Consider the following 14,082-nt stretch of genomic DNA (forward strand, 5'->3'; position numbering starts at 1 on the left):
CAGATAAAACGCCAATGTCACTCCCGATTTTCATGTACTTAAGCCTTGGATTTTGTTTCCGGTTTGTTTACTTCCTAAAATGTACATCATGATATGAAAAAAGAAAGAAAGAAAGAAAAAACATCCGACCTCCTTTCGCGAAGGAGCTGCCCGCCTCCAGATCAGTCTCTCAGCCTCTGCCTAAGATGCGCTGAACCCTCCCTCCGACTCCTCCAACTGCCGCCTCAGAAATCTGAAATCGGGCGGAAGGGAATCCGTTTTATGATCTCCCAAAGGAAAGAGAATCACTGCGTTGCATCCTTGGTTTGCATTTAATGTTTCATAAATATTTAGAAATCTTCGTTTGGGTCTTATTACCGTTGTTACTTTGATGTTACTGCTGTTGCGATTCCTATTGCGCTCTGTGAATTTCTTCCTTCATTTTAGGAAGCCGGTGGCCAAGATATGCTCGTTGTCCTGCGTTCGGCCACTCTGCAGCCCGCCGCTGTTCCAAATGCGGATTTTCCATTATAGGTTCTCGTAAATTCTCTCATAACAAGAACAGTTATTCTACCAATCGTCGCATGAAGCGCAGCGGTTCAGATGCACTTCCTCGGTATCTATTTAATACAGTTAATTTATAATCAAATCTTAGGCAGATGTTCTGAACAAGAGGCATAATAATGATAATGATGATGTTGACAATGATAATGAATATGAACTTATCAATGATTATCCTTAAGACGATAGTTTTAGCAATAATGACATAATGAGATAATGGTAATGAAAATATCTCATAAATATATCACATTTGCTCTTAAATGCATTAACAGGTTGGCGCAGTGGAAGCGCGCCGGGCTCATAACCCGGAGGACCGTGGATCGAAACCGCGCTCTGCTCCACTCTTACGACTTTTATGCATTTTTTGTTCTTTCTTTATATTCAAAATTAATATGTATATATATTTGATTTTGTTTTTAGAGGAAAGGTGTTATGAATAAAATTACATTGTAAACTGTAGCATTTTTCTTAATGCGCTGATGTGTAACATCGATGATGTTTATACGAACAATGTGCAAAAGAAACAGTCAACAATTAAAGTAGAGGTAATGCTAATAATTATGATAATGAGAATAATACTGTTAATAAGCGTTGATGATGATGATGATGATAATGATGTCAATAATAATGATAACGATAAGAATAACATCGATAATGATATTGTGATGATAATGATAATAATGATAACAATAAACGGTAAAAAGGATAAAAATAATGATAATAATAATGATCGTAACAATGATGATAATAATAATGATAATGATAATTATAATAATAATGATAATAATACCAATAATAATAATAATAACAATAATAAAAATAGTAAGGACATTAATGATGATAACGCTAAGAATAACATTGATAATAATACTGGGATGATGATAATGGTAGTACTAATAAAGGCAATGATGATAAATATGATAGTGATAATGTTACTGATGATGTAAACATTAGCAACACAACTGTCGTAGATAATAAAATAAAGAAGAATGATAATAAGAAATAGCGATAATACTTTCATCTTTGCCATTGCATAAAAAGTGTTATTCCTTCGTGGCAATGACAATGATAGCATAAATAATTATGATGATAATGATTTCAAGCATAATGACAATAATGATGGTAATTTTGATTAGGTGAATGAAGATATCAGAGGTGTTGATTGTAATAAAATGAATAATATTAAGAGCAATGAAACTAATGGCAATGATGGTGATAATTACGCTGGTGCAATATTGGTAAAAAAATAAAAATTCAGACAACAGCGAAAATGCAAGAATTACAATACAACAGCGACATAACCGATCAGGAAGAAGAAAGGAAGAAACGGAGGCAACAGTAAAATGGAAGAAGACAAAGAGAAAAAAAGCTGTTAGATAAATACATGCATACACGGATAGATAGATGAAGAGCAAAAATGTCATGTATATAGATGAATAGATAAAGAGAGGAGGTGGAGAGCACTAAAGATTAATTTTCGTGGCGTCAGCGTTCTTATTACGAATATCAAGAACGTCATTTTTTAAAAGTAAAGGGTAAACAAAATTGTCGTACCTCTAAAAATATGAATTTAGAAAAAACAAAAAACAACATGAAACATGAAAGGTCGAAGGTCAGAGATCGGGGTCGGAGTAGAAAAAGGTTGGAATAAAGATATAAAGGTTGGAGGATATAAATATAAATGTATGTGTAAAATAGATGGATAGATAAATAGACATAGATGAATAGATAGAATGATAGATAGATTGATATATAGACGAATAGATAGATACATATATATGTAGATATATAACGATACAGGGAATATCTATATACGATGGAGAGCCTAAGAAACGATATTCGTGATCATAATGCAAACAAAGAACGCGACAAAGTAATTTTCGGGAATGAATCAATAAAACTCTTGTTTATCTGTGGAATGAATTGTGCGCAATTTTATTACATATGATCCAAGAGAAGGTCCCGGTAGAGAGAGAAAAAAAAAACGCCTTCAAACAAGGGCTTTGATCCAAAGAAGGTTAAAAAAAAAAAAAAAAAAAAAAGAGAGAGAGAGAGAAGGTTCCGGTTCAGTCAAGAAACCGACTTCAGAGAAGGCTTTTCGGCTGAAACGAAGCCAGAAGCCTTCATCCGAGCAACAATTAAGGCAAACACGTAAGACTATTCTGCTAGAACTGCTAAAAATAGCACAGTTAGCAAGCACACTGATCGACTCTCTCTCCTCTTTACCTCTCTTTCTGTTTCGCTTTTCTTTTCCTTTGTTTTCACCTTTTCCATCCTCGACTCGTATCCTTTCCCAGTGTTTCTCTTCTTAGATTACGTGATATATTTCATAAGCAAAACATCATTATTATTATCATTGTTATTATTAGTACGATTATTATTATCATTGTTTTTATTGTCGTCGCTGTTGATGGTATTATTATTGATGTTGTTATTCCTGTTATTATTATGGTTAATATCGTTATTTTTATTACTGTTGATATCATTATTATTATCATGCTACTTATCATTATCATTGTTGTTACTATCACTTTATTACTTTTATTATTGTTGTTATTATCATTTCATTCTCATCATTATCATTATAGTTATAATTGTTATCATCATTATTGTTACTATCATTATTATAATTATCATTATAATCGTTACTATTATCATCATCACTGATATCATTATTATCATTATTATTATCATTATCATTACCATCATTACTATTATCATTAACATTAACATTTAACATTTAACATTTAACAACATTTAACAACATTTAACAACATTTAACATTATCATTATCATTATCATTACCATTACCATTACCATTACCATTACCATTATTACTATTATCATTATAATTATCATTATCATTATCATTATCATTATCATTATCATTATCATTATCATTATCATCATTAACATTAACATTAACATTATCATTATCATTATCATTATCATCATTAACATTAACATTAACATTATCATTATCATTATCATTATCATCATTAACATTATCATCATTATCATCATCATCATCATCATCATCATCATCATCATCATCATCATCATCATCATCATCATCATCATCATCATCATCATCATCATCATCATCATCATCATCATCATCATCATCATCATTATCATCATTATCATCATTATCATCATTATCATCATTATCATCATTATCATCATTATCATCATTATCATCATTATCATCATTATCATCATTATCATCATTATCATCATTATCATCATTATCATCATTATCATCATTATCATCATTATCATCATTATCATCATTATCATCATTATCATCATTATCATCATTATCATCATTATCATCATTATCATCATTATCATCATTATCATCATTATCATCATTATCATCATTATCATCATTATCATCATTATCATCATTATCATCATTATCATCATTATCATCATTATCATCATTATCATCATTATCATCATTATCATCATTATCATCATTATCATCATTATCATCATTATCATCATTATCATCATTATCATCATTATCATCATTATCATCATTATCATCATTATCATCATTATCATCATTATCATCATTATCATCATTATCATCATTATCATCATTATCATCATTATCATCATTATCATCATTATCATCATTATCATCATTATCATCATTATCATCATCATCATCATCATCATCATCATCATCATCATCATCATCATCATCATCATCATCATCATCATCATCATCATCATCATCATCATCATTATCATCATTATCATCATTATCATCATTATCATCATTATCATCATTATCATCATTATCATCATTATCATCATTATCATCATTATCATCATTATCATCATTATCATCATTATCATCATTATCATCATTAATCATTATCATTAATCATTATCATTATCATTATCATTATCATTATCATTATCATTATCATTATCATTATCATTATCATTATCATTATCATTATCATTATCAATATCATTATCATTATCATTATCATTATCATTATCATTATCATTATCATTATCATCATTATCATTATCATTATCATTATCATTATCATTATCATTATTATTATTATTATTATTATTATTATTATTATCATTATCATCATTATTATCATTGTTATTATTATCATTATTATCATTATCACTATCATTATCATTGTTATTATTATTTCTTTTATGATTATTACTGTTATTCGTTTTCTTTTTTTTTTTCTTTTTTCATATATGTGTTTAATATTTCCATAGATGAAAGTGTTGCAACGATGATAATTATATACATAAAGGCAATAATAACAATGAGAATAATGACAATAATGGCAATAACAATAAGGATATCAGTACTTATCGTACTACAACTAAATATAATATGATAACAGTAATGGTAATGATAATAATGATAATAGTAACAGTGATAATAATAATTATCATAATTACGATAACAATAATGATGACAAAATTATAATTAATATAATAGTAATGATAATAACAATCCTCTTTTTCTCTCGACGTCCCCCACGTTTCCCATCTGTTTCCCTTCTAGTGTAATACTCTTCTCTTTACACTTTCTTCCCCTCCTTTACTTTCCCCTTTCTTCTCTTCCTTCATTTCCCTATTTTTTTTCGTGTTTTCTTTCCCCTTTCATCTCCTCCTTACTTTCCCCTTTCTTCTCCTACTTCCTTTCCCCTTTCTTTCCTCCTTCCTTTCCCCTTTTTTCTCCTCCTTCCTTCTCTACTTTCCTCCTCGGATGGTCGCGTAAATAAGACTTAGATGCTGTACAACGCACACTCACCCACACGAGGGCAACATGCATACACACACGCAGACACACACATATATAAGAACACGCACACACACTCACTAACAGATACCCACACACATCCACGTCGAGGACACTCAACAGTTTAAAAAGCCAATTCGCCTCTTATGTAATCGGTCGCCGTGGCCGAGTGGATATAGCACTCGGCTTGCATCTCGAAGGTCGCGGGTTCGAACCACGACGACCCGTGTGTAACATGGCCGCCTGACACAAGGTCTAATTTGCCAACGGTCTAGGCGGGCATGTTACACACGTTTTATTATTATAATGATCTACGCACTCACACATATATACACTCGTGCATTTACATTTATACTCCAAGTACATTTTCAATTGTGATAAAAATAATTCTCGTTTTCCTTTTTACCTTTCATATAGGCCTATGCTTATCTCTGTTTTTGTCTTGTTTTCTTCGTTATCCCCTCCCTCTATTTTCCTCTGTGTATTAATACCTGGCTATAAACAGCTTCCCCAATCTTCCACGACCAAATAACATTCAAATCTCACAATACAACAAAAAATACAGCATCCCCGCAGGTAAGAATCAAGGGTGTAAGAAACTATGATAAAGATAACAAAGTCAAATGCGCAAATGATGAAAAGGGAAAAAAAAAGACAAAGAACAAATATGAAAAGAAAGTAACAAGGTTACATAAAAGGCCTATTTGAAAATAGTGAAAATAATGATGATAATAGTAATGGTATTCATGTTTACATGAATATTCATTTTAATTTTAATCATCTGCCACTCTAATTTTATATTCTATAACTAAATTCATGAATATATTAATGTCAAGAGGTGTCTGCTCTCACTGCAGTGTCTGTACATTATGTAGAAACGGGAAGAACGACCCTCCACAGCTGAACCCCCTCCTGCGTTCCATTGCCTGTGTCATTACATGTGAAGTAGTCAACGACTCAAGTCCATCCCTTGTTGGCAACAGGCACATTAGTCCAGTCATCTAGGAGTAAACTCGCCCTGTCTTTTGGCAACACATTCACCTGCATCGCTCAGCTATGATATAAAATATTTCCCGCACGGAGAGTGGAACGAAAACAACACTAAACAAGACATATTAGTCCAATTCGTTTGCCGTTGACAAACATTCACCTGCATCAGCTATGGTATAAGAGGTTTCCTCTCCCCTTTCGACGCGCAACCACTGGCTGTGTCAAGTGTGCCGATTCTTGAAAGGAAGTAGCCCGCGGCGATGCTGAGATTGGGCTCACAAGCGTGGGCGGTGCTGAGCAAATCACTGGACATTCCATCTGGATCCTCGCCATAGTAGTATAAGTCGCAGGGAGATATACAGCTCGAAGTAGAAATTGAAATTTCGAAAGTTCGTGTTCAGATGTAAGGACAGAATTCTTGTGCAGTCCCAACTTTGATATCGTTACCAGTATTTCTATATCCTTTTCATGAATTCCCAAAACATCTGCCTATCCCTAAAATATGGAGTAGCAATGCAGATTCTTATTTCTGAACATCAGTGGAAATCAGCTGTTCTCTCTGAAGCGTTTTGTAGATTTAACAATACGATCGTCTTGAAAGCAGTTTTAGTTAACATTCCATGTCAACGATCAACAATAATTTCGTAATCATTAGTGTACATTCGAATTACTGGTAGATAAGATCGTGATTCAATAAATTTCTTGTCATTTCCTGTTGAAGTAACAGTTTATACCCAACCACAGTACGTTTTCGAAAACATATAAATCAATATACTTCTGTAAGTCACTATGAAATTTCATGATTTCTCAGCGGTGTATATGTTTAGGAGAATACTTGTTCTAAAAATATAATATATTCAAAAATAATAAAATATAATATACCAAATGATATCAACATAAACGAATATAGCTAGGAAAATATATGGGGGAGAGAAAAAAATGAAATGTGGACAAGAAATCTTATAAGGTGAATTACAACAATTAATCTCATACGGTACAAGCATAAAATGAAATGAAATGTGAACAAGAATTACATCTTATACGGTACGAAATAGAAGAAATGTGCTCAGCACAGGATCCACCTGTCACAGTGCAACAGTAGTAGTATTTCACACCTTGGTAGCTGTACTGTCTGGTTTGTCCCCTTTGTATTTGTATTCAATTACGGACCAAAATAGCATTCATATATTTCATGACTGAACTACAGTGACAACAAACCTTTCAAAATATAATGGCAATTATTAGCTACTGTAAAAAAAAGAGATTATTCTTCTCTCCTTTTCTTATCTGAAGTAAGCAAAGTGGAACGAAGATAACACTAAGCAAGATAATAAGACTTTTTTTTTCTTTCTCCTTCCTTCCACCTTTCCTACTCCGTCTTGAGTTTTATTTCTTTCTCATCACTTATTTGTCCTCTTCTTCGTCCTCCCAGTCTTTGCTTCTTTTATTTATAATATGACAGCAAACTTGTGAAAACGTACATAAAGACTAACAAACAGCCAAGCAAATCAAAAAATCCAAAATCAAACCCAATTTCTTCATACTCCTTCGTACTGTAAACACCAGAGAGAAAAAGAAAGAAAAATAGAAACAGAAATGGAACGGAAGATAAACACATAGAAATACAAACAAAAAATCAGGCAAAAAACTTTCATTTATAGTATCCGTCGGGGATTGAACCCGAGTCTGTCGCGTACGAGGCGACTGTGCTAACCACTGCACCACAGAAATTAATTCTCTACTGTAGTTTTTACGAGAAATTTTGTATTACACTTACATATGTTATGTTCCATACGTACGTACGTACGTACGTACGTGTGTGTGCGTGCTTTCACTTAAAGAGTAAGATGTATTATCCAGCCGCAGAAGAATCAAATGAAGTTACCATCCTCTGTTAAATACCTCTTTTCTTGGCTCCTTCAAATGACTACTTTCCGAAAATATTCAGATAAAAGAAAATATCTACTTATCTTTCTTCTTATCTTATTAAGATAAAGAATAATCCTGGGAAAACAAATATTAGCTATTCTATCTTTTTCTTTTTTTGTACTTATCTTAATGGCATGCCCACTTCTGTTACCATTATCATTATTATCAATACTCTTCACAGACGTCTAAAGCGTTTTTTTGTTGTTTTTTTACTGAAAAATCAATGTAATGGAATATGAATGAATAATTGATTTCCAAATGATGTTCCATTGCAATTTAATAGTCTCTTTCTCGCATTCTCCAATAATGAGATTTTTTGACTGTTCACTTGACTGGACGTGATCATGTTCTGCCGTCGCATCCCGTACAAATCCCTGAAGTGGCCTTAAGGTCAGAGAGGGGGGGGGGGGCGCCGGATTAATAGAAAGTATCTTTTCTCCTCCTTTGCATAAAAATAATGATTATCTTCATTTTTATACGACAGCTTCAAGATGAAACTACATGGCTTATGTGCAACAAGTGGAGTGAAAACAGAAAAGGTAGCGCCTGAAAAGAGAGGAAACCTGGAAACGAACTGTAAAATCAGCAATGAAATTGTGTCTTATAGACGAGATTACATATGTGTGTGCATGTGTGTGAGTATGTGTATGCTGTCATAATATGCCGCAATCCTGTCGATTTGCAAAAGTTGGCTGCATCCCACATCAAGCAACTGAGAGAATGAACAGGGAGGTAAACACCCCTTGGCGGGCGGGAAGTTCAAATGTCTCGACACACCACCAAAGCAGCTGTCGTGTGTGTCTACTGAACCGTGAATTGCTTGTAGGCAAAGGATATTCATATAAATCAGCGGCAAAAATCTAGAATATGCCAGCGATGCATTATTAGTATCTGATTACTCGAGTGTAGCTGTTCCTCTGAGCATTCTACCTCCCCGCTGTAAATACTACATAGTTTATGGTTTACGATGTGACATGCCTAGTTTGCAGAAGCCGTATGTTACTGCGTATTGAAATCTGCCTTCTGTACTCTGTTATTATCATTATTATCATTGTGCTATCATCATTGTTATTGATAATAATAATAGTAGGGATATTATAGTTATTGTTATAATTAAGTTAGTACATGTGCGTGCATGCGTGCGTGCGTGCGTGTGTGTGTGTGTGTGTGTGTGTGTGTGTGTGTGTGTGTGTGTGTGTGTGTGTGTGTGTGTGTGTGTGTGTGTGTGTGTGTGTGTGTGTGTGTGTGCTTTCTTCCAAATAATGCTTAAGCATTAATATTTCTACGTTTAGTGTTCGCTAAAGAAAAACAATAGAAAATCTCTGTTATAAAATCTTCGTTAACAATATGTCGGGATTAATGGGAAATAATCAAAAAGAGTAAAAGTATACCAGTATATACTTTTATATCTAAATATATGTAATCCCAAACTTTGATATGAAATTACCAGTATTTCAATATTCTTTCATATCCATTAGATATAGAGTTAGCATAGAATCCGGCTGTCCTAATGCAATAGTAGTAATGTTTCACACCTTGGCAGCTCTCTGGTTGGTTTTCCTTCCGGACCATAATTTGCATTCAATTATTTCATGACACTGTGAACTACGGTGACAACAAACCTTCCGTAAAAAAGGTAAACATCAAGCTGCTGTAGAAAGGAGATCGTGCAGTTCGTTCTAAGTTACAAGTCCAAACACTCTGCAACCATGATTATACTAAATCGTATCTGATTGCTAACAAACGTGATTCTTCTCTTTTATTTGTTCGTTTGGTTTATCTAAGTAGGCGACGTGGAACGAAGACAACATTGAACACAATAAAATAATATGTTTCTTTAACCTCTTTCCTTCGCCCTTTTCGATTTCGTTTTATTATTTTTTTCTGCTTCACTTGTTCGTCCTCTTCTTCCTCCTCCCATTCCTTGCTTTCTGTATTACTAATGCGATCATACGATGATGGAAGGAATAACAAAATTGTGAAAACGCGTATAAACATTTAAAAATAGACAAGCAAATCCCCCTACAAACAACAGCAAAAATCAAACTCATTTTTTCATAGCTTTTCACATTTTAAACACTGGAAAAAGAGACGGAAACAAAAGTAGAAAGCTAGGGTAGATAGAGAGATCCAACGGAAATTAATGCATAAAAAACCTACATTTATCGTCTCCATCGGGGTTCGAACCCGAGTCTATCGCCTAAGAGGCGACCGTGCTAACCATTACACCACGGATTCATGTATTTTAAAGGTGAATTTTACAACAATTGTATTTTAGTTTTTAGTAGAATACGTATTACACGCCTATTTTACTTCTTTTTTGATATGGGCGAAGAATTTGTTGCCATCACATAGAGCAGTAAAAGGAAACTGTGTCAAAGACAATTTGATGAATAAATGTTGCATAGATAGATAGGGAGACAGATAGACAGTGTCTATATTCAGAGTGTATATACATAAATACACATGCACATGCGTGTGTGTTGCTCTGCCTAAATATATATGAATAAATTACCTCTCCGATCGGAACTTGGACCGTCGCGTTGCAGGCAGGGAACTGCAAGATGTCCGTCTTGCACTGACTTGCCTGCGACGCGACGGTTCGAGTCCCGATCGGAGGGTTTTTATGCATCATATCAGTGCGGTTGTGCTTCATTTACATTTTTCGTAAAAATACATATAGAGCGGAAGCTTTGAGGTACATACATACATCCATCCATCCATACATACATACATACATACATAAATATATATATATATATATATATATATATATATATATATATATATATATATATATCGAATGTACTGCATATGTAACTCTCTCCTTCTCTCTCTCTTTCTCTAGATATGCATATATATACATTCACACACACACACACATACACACGCACACACACACACACATACACACACACACACACATACACACGCACACACACACACGCACACACACACACACACACACACACACACACACACACACACACACACATACATATATATATATATATATATATATATATATATATATATATATATATATATATATATGTATGTATCTCCCCTTCTCTCTCGCATTCACAGACATACACACACATACATATACATATAAACTGAATGTATATGTAGCTCTCAACTCAATGGTTCTTTTATTATTATCATTATTACCATTATTATTGCTGTTGTTTTATTCATCTTTTTTTTTTTAGAAGATATGCTGAATCGCGTTAAATGAAATCGTCGACTTTTTCACAATAAAAATGTATGAAAATATAATGTGAGTATAAATTTAAATGTATATATATAGTGTGTGTATATGAGTGTTTTGTGTGAGTATACATGTGAGTGTGTGTGAGTGTATATGTGAGTGTACGTGTGAGTGTACATGTGAGTGTTTCTGTGCGAGTGGTTTAGAGATGTGTGACCAGGCGTTTTCCGAGGCCAGTGACCGGCAGGGAGTATCTGCAGGAATCCCGTGGGCCGCCATCCGCCTCCGAGACGCGGAGGTGAATCGCGGACCGAACGCTCATCCCGAAGTCGCCCCCCACTTCCACCCCAGCCTGGGACCCCCCAAGGCACCCGCGTTTAACATCCTCATGGAGAGTTATTTATTCAGATAGATATGGGCTTTAAATTGGAATGGGGTATTTCCTCTCGGTTTCACGGGAGAGGGAAAATGTTTTTATTATCGGAGGAATTCGAATGAACGCCAATAATTACGAAATTTAGTTTTTATCGTTTACATGGAATGTTTACTAAAACTACTTTCAAGACGATCGTATTGTTAAATCTACAAAACGCTTCAGAGTTTAAAGCTGATTTCCATTGATGTTCAGAAATAATAATCTGGTTGTACTACTACTGGATATTTTAGGGAAAGACAATGTTTTCTTTCTTTATTTATGTTTATACTTTATTTGGTCAAGTTTTGCATTTGTTTTGATTATGACGGAGTAAGTGTGATTTCACTCTTCATTCCACGTGACTTTTCTTACTTTCCTTTGTCTGCATGTCACTTATTTATAGTTTTCCTTCCCAAAATCAGTATTTTATGATTTCAAAGAAACTATGAAATGTGATAAAGCGATGAAGTAAATATGTACGTTATATTTATTTACCGAACATACACACACACACTCACTCCATCTCTCTCTCTCTCTCTCTCTCTCTCTCTCTCTCTCTCTCTCTCTCTCTCTCTCTCTCTCTCTCTCTCTCTCAGTCCCTCTTTCTCTTTCTCTTTGCCAATGTTGAATACAATACATTTTTTTTTACGTAGGAGACTCTACTCTTGTCACTCCAGAGGTGAGATAAAGTTGCATTTGGTCCTCAGATGTAGACAAGAAACAAAGACTGAATCAGTCTCATTGTGCCCGCTGCTGTGACATCTACAATGTATTTTTCCTTAATTTTGTCAAATAGATATATGAAGATGTAGAACATTAATTCAATGCGTTTATTTTTTTCCTCAAAGAACGGGCGCAGAGAAAAATATAACACCATTTATGATTTAGTTGGAAATAACGTATAATTGCGTAAGCAGAACATTTTTTACATATCGTTTTAGAGTACAATGAACTGACAAGCAGAATACAATATTCTAAAATGTGAGTCTGTAAGTAAAATGCAATGTCCGTTGTTGTGTCAATATCTTTAACGCATTATTTCCTAATTTCGTCTGATAAATGGCGCTTCATGATGTTTCCTCTGAATAGGTTTGTAATTTTCCTTGCAGAATCGCCTTGAAAATAAACCTGAATTTTTGTCTCAATCAATCTCTTGGGTATATTCAATATCATTATTGTTATCGTTATCATAACATGTTTCTATATATCATATCTTTTTATAGAGATATATATTTTCTATATCATCATGTTTTTGTTGTTACCATAATCGTCATCGTTTTTGCCATTACAATTTTCATCACTGATATAGCCATTGTTGATTTGTTGTATCCTTATCATAAGCGTACCTTGGCGCGCGGTTTGCAGTCATCTGAAGCATAAAACTTCCGACCTTGTGGATTTTATTCCACATAAACAAAGTTCTTCGACAAAGCTCTGGGGGAAGACGAGCCCCTTTTTCTGTTTAAATCTTCACAGTTTAGTGTGTGTCTTTAGCTTGTGCTGTAGTACTTTTTTATCGTCTACTTATCCATTTAGTCATGTTAACATCTTGTTATGCGGTATTTTGCCATTCAGATATGTTTATGCATGCGTTACGCACACACGCAGAGTCGAAATAAGTACTTCCCTCGACTCTGCACTCACACCCACACCCACACACACACACACACACACACACACACACACACACATACACACACACACACACACACACACACATCCACACCCACTCACACACCCACACACACACACACCCATACACACACCCACACACACACACACGCACACCCACACCCACACCCACACACCCACACCCACATACCCACACACACACACACACACACACACCCACACACCCACCCACACACACGCACACACACACACACACACACACACAAACACACACACACACCCACCCACACACACACCCACCCACACGCACACACACACACACACCCACACACATCCACACACACACCCACACACACACGCACACACACACACACACACACACACACACACACGCACGCACACACACACATTATTTTGCTTCCAAATGAATAAGATTCCTTTTATTCCCTCGCAATTTCAGTCCGCGATTACGAATTCTGCGCGTAACATTTTTCTGCTTCGTTTGTGATCTGTGTTTTTGCAAGTAAATGTAGGCCTACGCAGTTTCGACCAAAGTGTCTACATGATTTA

General features: G+C 34.5%; 1 non-coding gene across 1 annotated transcript; it reads right to left on the reverse strand.

Annotated features, from left to right (window-relative positions):
- Positions 1–7,984: 7,984 nt before the first annotated feature.
- Positions 7,985–8,056, reverse strand: TRNAT-CGU (transfer RNA threonine (anticodon CGU)). The gene has a single exon. It is a non-coding gene; the product is annotated as a tRNA-Thr (tRNA).
- Between the last annotated feature and the right edge of the window lie 6,026 nt (positions 8,057–14,082).

This window comes from Penaeus vannamei, chromosome 21 (genome assembly GCF_042767895.1).
Source record: "Penaeus vannamei isolate JL-2024 chromosome 21, ASM4276789v1, whole genome shotgun sequence".
Taxonomy (NCBI): Eukaryota; Metazoa; Arthropoda; class Malacostraca; order Decapoda; family Penaeidae; genus Penaeus; species Penaeus vannamei.